This window comes from Adiantum capillus-veneris, chromosome 19 (genome assembly GCF_014529385.1).
Source record: "Adiantum capillus-veneris isolate H3 chromosome 19, ASM1452938v2, whole genome shotgun sequence".
NCBI lineage: Eukaryota > Viridiplantae > Streptophyta > Polypodiopsida > Polypodiales > Pteridaceae > Adiantum > Adiantum capillus-veneris.
This window is the reverse complement of record NC_140949.1, coordinates 3364821-3372991: the sequence shown is the minus strand read 5'-3', so window position 1 is coordinate 3372991 and position 8171 is coordinate 3364821. Positions and strand designations below refer to the sequence as shown.

At 43.8% G+C, this 8171-nt stretch overlaps 1 pseudogene; it reads left to right on the top strand.

Moving 5' to 3' along the window:
• The first annotated feature begins 1655 nt into the window (after window positions 1-1655).
• Window positions 1656-3391, top strand: LOC147433471 (putative aspartic proteinase GIP2; annotated as a pseudogene).
• The last annotated feature ends 4780 nt before the right edge of the window (window positions 3392-8171 follow it).

Here is an 8171-nt window from a genome sequence, read left to right as displayed (position 1 = left end):
GCACTTTTTAAAGTGCTAGAAACTTGTCATAAAATCTAATATCTAACCAACCCAAATGATTTTCTCATATTAAATTGATCATTTAATGTGGGAGAATAAATGGGAACATGGGTTAGAATAGACATGTGCTTACATATCTATCTCAACATGGGGCCAATGGTAAAGGGGTCCAAATGAGAGATGGTCTGTCAAAGAGCAAGGCTAGCCAATGGATCTTAAAAGACCTTAGGGTTAGTGTCATTGAAGACCTCCAAAGGCTAGTGTTAAAAAGTCCTTTGACCTTAGGTAAGCTATGGTTGTGCTTGAGGTGGGAACTCGACCCAAGCTTGAGGTGCTTGTCGTGCTTGTTGACTAAGGTGCTTGTCGTGCTTGCTGACTAAGATGCTTGAGGTGCTTGTCATGCTTGTCATGCTTGCTGACTAAGATGCTTGAGGTGCTTGTTGTGTATGTCAACTAGGGAGCTTGAGGTGCTTGTGGGAACACTACCCAAGCTCGAGGTGCTTTGTCATGCTTGTTGACTAAGGTGCTTGTGTTCCACAAAGTCAAAGTATCCCTACAAGAGAGGGGGAGAGCCCTAAAGCTAGGGAGATGAGAGCGCGCGTGCGCGCGCGCGCACACACACACACACACACACGGGGTAAGCCAAGCCTCGAGAGATAGTAAGGACACATGTCAAGCCCCTACCCATGTTGCCGTCATGGTGTGCCAAACGCCTATTGGTTGGGTCCAATGATAAACTAGTTAATTTAATTAATTATTTTTGCATTTATCAAGTCCTCTCTCTCAAAGGGAAAAGGGGGACACTTGTCCCAAGACTACCCTTGTTGCTTGTTATGCATCCTACATGTGATTGCCAAGCTTGCAGGGGTCCAATGAGCTTCAAGCATGAGCTACAACAGGGGGTCGACCAAAGAAAGAAGGGGGCTAGCTTGGGGGGTATACTCTCCTACATACACTCACACACACTCTCATTGTGTGAAGTGCAAAGTGCAAGAGCTCTATCTCCTTCTCCAAGCTAGTAGAGAAGTTGAGAGCCTACACCAACACTCTTGGCTATGGAATGCAAATCCAACCAAGAGCCATGCTTCAATGCTTAAGCTTGCCATCTTCTCCATCTTCATTACTATCCTATTATGTATTCTAGCAAGAAGAGTCATGATAAGTGAGGAACTACTTCTTTTTCCTATGGAATGTTTCTTCTTCCTCTTCCCTACCCACATTCTCCGCTAGCTCTCTCCACCTTCGAAGGTGTTTGAGACCTTGGGACTGAGGCTTGGGATTGTTAATGCTTTTTGCAAAGTTGATGCCATGCTCGTGATGCATGAAGCTTTCCATCTTCATTGCATTACCTAGGTCACAAGGAACATAAAGATTGTATTGCACCAAGTCTCTCTTGATGGGAGAATCTATAATACAAATGCCTATTGGAGGGGGGACCGGCTCCACATAAATCCGATCCTCAAGTGTTGTCATGTTATCTAAACTCTCTCTCTTGCAAAAGTATTGTTCATGCCAAGTTAACTAAGTACTATGTTTATGTTGTTACCATCAATTAAGTTCACCCTCTATGCTCTCAAAGTAATCTCACAAAAGTGCTTTCTTTAATTTTTTTAATTTCGCTACTCTCAAAGTTCATAGGCCATTTCCATTACAAACCTATGTCGTAACAATACTTTTCAGTCCACCTTACCATGCTTATAAATAAATAAATAAATAAATAAATAGAGAGAGAGAGCTTATCTTTAAAAAGAGAAGATTTCTAATTTCAATTTTCAAGCTCAATACTCGCTTGTGGAGGTGAAAAAGGGCAATGGTGGTGTCCATGTTTCAGCGTTTCACTTTTCCTCCTTGCTTGCAACCTGCCACAAATTTCTTACCGCCAACCTCTCATGACACACGATAACTAGTTTGTCCCTTCATGTGCTACAAAATTTCTCTTTTGGGGTCACTTTCGAAAGAGGTTAGAGGGAGTGTGTTAGGCTACTATAAGGACCCTGAAAGTTTATAGAGTGTTAAGCCCCTCCAAATGCTAAGCCCCTCTGAATGCTGGATGGGACGGGGCTGTAAGTTGTTTAAAGTCGAAGGTGATCCACATTTTGAGACGTTGACAAAAATGTGACTTAAAAGTCAAGTTATCTATGTGTACTTCAGAAGCATTTTGCGACGAGAATCTGTAGTTGAGTGTTGATAGCCAATCAAAAAAATGGCAGGGTCATCTTCCCAGCACTTCTATGTCTTTCTGCTGTTCGTCATCAACTTCATCGCCATAGCCAGGGCACGAGCTTTTGTCGCCCAAATCACCTCATCCGGTTCTGCATTGTCGCCCCTTTACTCTGCCTCCAATCTGAGCATCGGCACGCCCCCGCAGCCCCAAAAGCTCCTCATCTCCACGGACGCCATATCCCATTCCTGGGTTACGTGCGGCCCTGCCACAGCCTCCTTCGATCCACGCAAATCTTCGTCTTTTCGATACCTGGCATGCGGCAGGAAGCCTTGCTATTAAGTTCTGAAGCCCCATACAACTCTTACAGGGCGCCTTGCGCAAGACACATTCTCTCTGCATACCACAAATGGCAGCTCACAAGGAGCTTTCGCAGCGGTCCCCAAGGTAACTCTGGCATGCACAGATGCGAAATCAGCTCTGAGGTTCGGGTTTTCAGGCGTTGCAAGCCTCACGGCCAGCAAGCGCGGGTTGCCTGCACAGTTGGGAGTGACCAAATTTGCTTACTGCTTGCCACGAAGCTCGACAAGCAGGCCTACCCCTCTTTTCTTAGGAGATGACATCAGCTACATCTTCACAACATCGCCTGTGTTAATGAACATTTCGGGATTTCTGGCCAAGGCAAAGCTGGGTGTGGATGAGAGAAGCGGTGTGCTGTCAGTGGGGCTGAAAAATGTGAGCATAGAAGGAGAGGCCGTGGTGAGTCTAAGGTCTCCATTGAAGCTGCAGGTAAGCAGTGTGGAGCCTTTTACGAAGCTGAGAAGGAGCGTGTATGTGAGGATGAGGGCAGTGTTCAGGGCGAAGGCGGCGGCGAGGGGGATGCAGGGGGTAGGGGGCCGAGGGCAGTGGGATACATGTTTCAACGCGAGCACGATTGGGTTTTCGAGGGTGGGGCCGGCGGTACCGCCCATGGAGCTTGGGCTGGTAGCCAGCGATGGAGATGGAGGAGGAGTGACAGGATGGTCCGTGTTCGGGTTCAATTCCATGGTGTCCGTGTCGGAGAGCGTGTCGTGCTGGGCCTTTCTGGATGCAGGCGTGCGGCAGGCCTCTCTTCTGGGCTCCTTCCAACAGCAAGGCAGCCTCTTGGAATTCGACCTTGCGCACCGCCAGCTCGGCTTCTCTGGCGTCCTCGACTTCTTCCGCACCACTTGCTCCAACTTCCTCTTTTGAGCTCCTTAATTCAAGTAACATTCTCTCTCTCTCTCTCTCTCTCTCTCATTCATACACACAAAAATTTCAAGAAGATGCCCGCAAGGTCCACATCAGTGGGCTCCCCCCGCAATGGTGCACTATTGAGAACACCCTTGAAGAGGCAATCATCAAACTCAACAACATTATTGAGCCAGTCAACATCAAGCCAGAGACTGTCGCTTGGATCAATGATACACATCGTCATGTGCGCCCCGAGCATTGTTTCCTTACTTTCAAAGAACAAAGAGGGACGGGTGAAGCTTCTATGTCAATCCCGCCTTCTCAAAGGAACCAAGCTTTGGATTGCAGAAGAATTGACCGTGAACCAACTCAAGAGTAAAGCGAGCGAGATCAAGAAGATGCATGAAGCGCGTAAGCAAGGCAAATGGGTAGTCTAGCGAGGTGGCAAAGCGATCATCTAAGAATTTCAAAATCCCAAACCAGATCTCCTCTCAGTCGACCCTTAGGTTTTTGTTCTCTCTTTTTTCCTACTCTACCCTCTTGATGGACCCTCGATCCTTAACTGATATGTATCAGGCCGCATTGAGAATGAATTGTTATAATGCGGTGTTTTTGGTCCCATAGGTCATATATGACCTCCGTGGACGATAGTTCAATCTATCTATCTATCTCTCGACTAATGAAATGAATTTTTTTTTCTGGTATAGCATTCAAGGGAGTGATCGAAACAAACAGGGGTTTAGAGTAATTGCAAACTTCAGGCTAGATTTCTAGCTTGCTCAAAGATATTGCCAAACTCTTACAACATTTAGTGTAAATACGGCAAGTGCTTCAAATTTTGACCTATAAATCGGAAGAGTTTTTAAGTATTTCTTCTGATTAGGAAAAATGTTTTTGGCAAGCCTCGATCCAAAGGTTCTCTCAAACATTCCATGAGCCATGTGAGTTTCTCTTATTTTTTGAATGCCCATGCCATTATTTACCTTGTTGCTTTCTCTATGTAGTTTTGTTGCGAGTAGTAGGCACATTTTTGTAAAAAGGGACATTTGGGTGAATCTTCGTGAAATTTTCTCTCTCTCTCTCTCTCTCTCTCTCTCTCTCTGACTTGTAAGCGATTGTAGTCTGTGGTGTTTCCACACCCCCCTCTCTTTCTGTTTAGGCTGCATGGTGGTCCACAATGCCATCTGTGTGTGTGTGTGTGTGTGTCATGTGTAGTCCACAACGTCTCTCTCTCTCTCTCTCTCTCTCTCTCTCTTTCTCCCTCTCTCTCTCTCTCTCTCTCTCTCTCTCTACACAACATTATGTGCAACCCAACAAATGAAGTTATGTGTTGGTCTCACCAGATACAAGGGAAAGTTCTTTTTGCATATGCTTTTGCGATTTGAAGGTCTATGGTCTCATGGAAGATGTTAATGTGGATAAATTTCACAAGGAGATTGTTGGTTAGGAGTTGTTGGAGAAAGGTATTCTATTGGGGGAGGGCGAGAAATGGAGAGACCTAGAGGGAAGGTGAAATTAGAGAGAGAGAGAGAGAGAGAGAGAGAGAGAGAGAGAGAGAGAGAGTTCTATTATCGTCCTCGGAGGTCAAATATGACCTATGTGACCAAATGAACATGTCACGTGGTGTGAGTGGAGGTCATAAGTGACTCTCAATGCTAAAAAAATGGCTGAAATGAGCGTTGCAATAGAGAGTCCACGTTGTGGCTGGGAGAGGAAGGTACGTAGGGAGAGCTCATGGCTGAATATATGGGAAAAAGAAGACCTAATGTGGTCAAAAGAAGAGCACTCAAGTAGTGTGTGGTACTCACTGTTTCACACTTGACGAGGACATAAGGTGCAAACTCGATGAGACTCCTCGCCAGTGCCCCACGGTCCTGTCTCACAATGTAGAGAATGGGAGCTAAGACGAATGGAGGCAATGGTGCGGATCACACTCAACGGGATGGACTCAAGGATGTAGGAATGGGTTCGGTTACCTCGTTCGGAGAAGAAGGGAGATTTGTAGTTTGGGGCAACGTGTGTAATGTAATGGCTGAAGTGAGAACCTCCGGATTTCTCCAAAGTCGTGATACATTGGCGTTGTAAGAAGGCCTCATCAATTTGGAAGTGGATCGATGCATCCTTGACCAAGTGACATGCATCTCATCTTCCAAACCATTTCTTGATGTCAAGCATCCATCTCGACCTTAGTGCTTTGCTCTTGCATGTCGTTTTGACCTATTGACTTGCTTCATATGCGATTCTAGAAAGTCGATACAAAGGGCTATGTTATGTCTTAAGCATGTGCTCCGCAACCCTTTGCATGTCCAAGACCTCAATGGGAAGGGCTTCGGACTCAAGAAGTAAGAGCATGTAGGGTATTTGTGTCTTGATTTGGAGAAAGTTGGTGAGAAAATGCTTTTGGACATTCTCAAACTCTTTCCAAGTAGACTTTCCGATGCTACCACCCCACACACACACATTGTTTACATCTCCTCCTTTTTGTAAAAGTTTGATCCAATTTGCACTCCAATCATGAGGCATGCCATGCTGAAGTGCAAGGTTAAACATATCGCGTATCCAATAACATGTTTTCTTGCTTGTCCATTAATCATTTCAACCTTGACACCTTGAAGATTCCTTGCCTTGCGAGTAGCAAGTTTCTCAAGCGTACGGCATACATCTTCAATAGTAAAGAAGGGAGGCATAAACGGAAGGTAGCTACAACACTCCATCTTATCAACATTGGGTTGCTCATAGAGGTTCTTGCAATGCATATACATATCCTCAAGAGTCAAGTCACCAAAGCTCTCAACACGCTTACCTTTTAGATTTTGCCAAAACTTGCCACATGCATATGTGCTTTCTCTTGCGCTAAAAGAAGTTGTTTTTTGACTTCCCATCTTCTTTTCTTTTTTTGAACAAGTGCTTTGTATGTGTGTGAACGTTCCAAGTAAACTTCTTTGTCTTTGCTTGCATCCAAACTTAACAAGTGTTTTCGCGGTTTGACTACATTCCACGTCAAACTATTTCTTCTTGGTGTTACCCTTCTTAGACCTTTTGCAAGACATGTGTTTCACCAAAAATAATTCCTTCGTACAAGAGAAAATTACTTCTTTGAAAACTTTCCACTTGCATTCTAATGTTGGACTCTCTTGATTCTTTGTCATGCTTAACATTTCATCCACCATATCAGCATATATAAGTGCTTGTTTGAAGTATAGACGCAGGTACGAATGATTCACATCATGATTGGGGGCTACATGCTCGCGTCTTTTACCACACTTGAGGTCAATACATAACATCCTATGATCCCGGATTCCATTCACCAAGTGTAAAGCTTTATATGCATTCTAGAGTGGCTTCCAAAAACAACCTATAGTCAATCACGCTATCACCATTGTGCTTTCTACATGTAAAGTCATTGGTGCCTTGCCATAAAGATACACCATTTGCAATGAGCATTCCGGTACTATTACACATATATAGAAGTGACTTTCCATAGTGATCCAATTCTTTTGCATCATTACAACTTCAATTATACATGTATGAGCCATCCATTCTTCTTGAGTCATGCGGCATGTCGTCTTGTTGTGTGTTGTGTTGTAACGTATTTGTGCGATCATTCATGTCTCCAAAGAGACGCGAGAGAGAGAGAGAGAGAGAGAGAGAGAGAGAGAGAGAGAGAGAGAGAGAGAGAGAGAGAGAGAGAGAGAGAGAGAGAGAGAGAGAGAGAGAGAGAGAGAGAGAGAGGACACAAAGATGTAGCGGGTGTGAAGCACCTAGAGAATGGTGTCAGGGTATAGTCTTACAGTTTTTTGTTTTAGAGAGAGGATAGAATTCTAGATACAATAGGTTTTTTTGGTTGAGGGAAGAGGGTAGAATCTTAGAGGTGATGGGTCTTTTTAAAAGAAATCGACAGAAGTAATTTAAATAAATAATAAATTTACTTAGTGAGTAGATGCCTCCAATTTATTTTAATTGGAGATCACAAGCTTGCACGATCCTCCTACGGTGCACGGCGGGTCTTGCTCGCTCTTATCAACGAGCCGCTTCTTGGTCATTAACACAGTCACTTGAAAGGGCATGGTGGTAAATTGACTCTGTTAATAAGTGAGTGTGTTAATGGCCATATAGCGGCTCGTTTATAAGAGTGAGTGAGATCCGTCATGGCAAGTTACGCAAGCTCGTAATCATGGAAAACTCACAAAAAAAAATTCTCTATAAATACCCCATAAATATCTTAAGAATGGCCTTCGTGCTCTATATCTCCCATGTAGGGGTTGCCATTTCCTCGAGTACTATTTAAAGAACCTCTAGCAATAAAAGGAAATACTAATTTAATCAATTTTTTTGAAACATACCCAAATCAATTAGGAGATTTCTTACACCGATGATAGATACAGTCGTCCAATTAGTTTGACGTAAGAACCTTTTGTGTTGGTTCTCCCTCACACTCTACAATTTGTCAAGGTCTGATTTATCAATGATGGCTTGTTATTCCTTGCAATCATTATCTTTATACAACCCTAGCTCCAGCCTTCGGTGGCGGTGTAGGATGACACGGTTGGGAACAAACTTTTTTGTAAATACTTCAAAAACCGTCAAATGTAAATTTGAAAATTTGTATACTAAAGCCCCTCCACATTTTTGGGGTAGGGTCTTAATCTTGACATGTATATTGTTACATAAAGGTGTAATTTCACACTAGGGTAGAGGGGCCAATAACGAACCGGGGTCCAAAACAAGGCCACCTTTAAATTAAATGGAAAATATTACCTAAATAGATGGGAATTATGATTGAAATGGCAAGCACTTG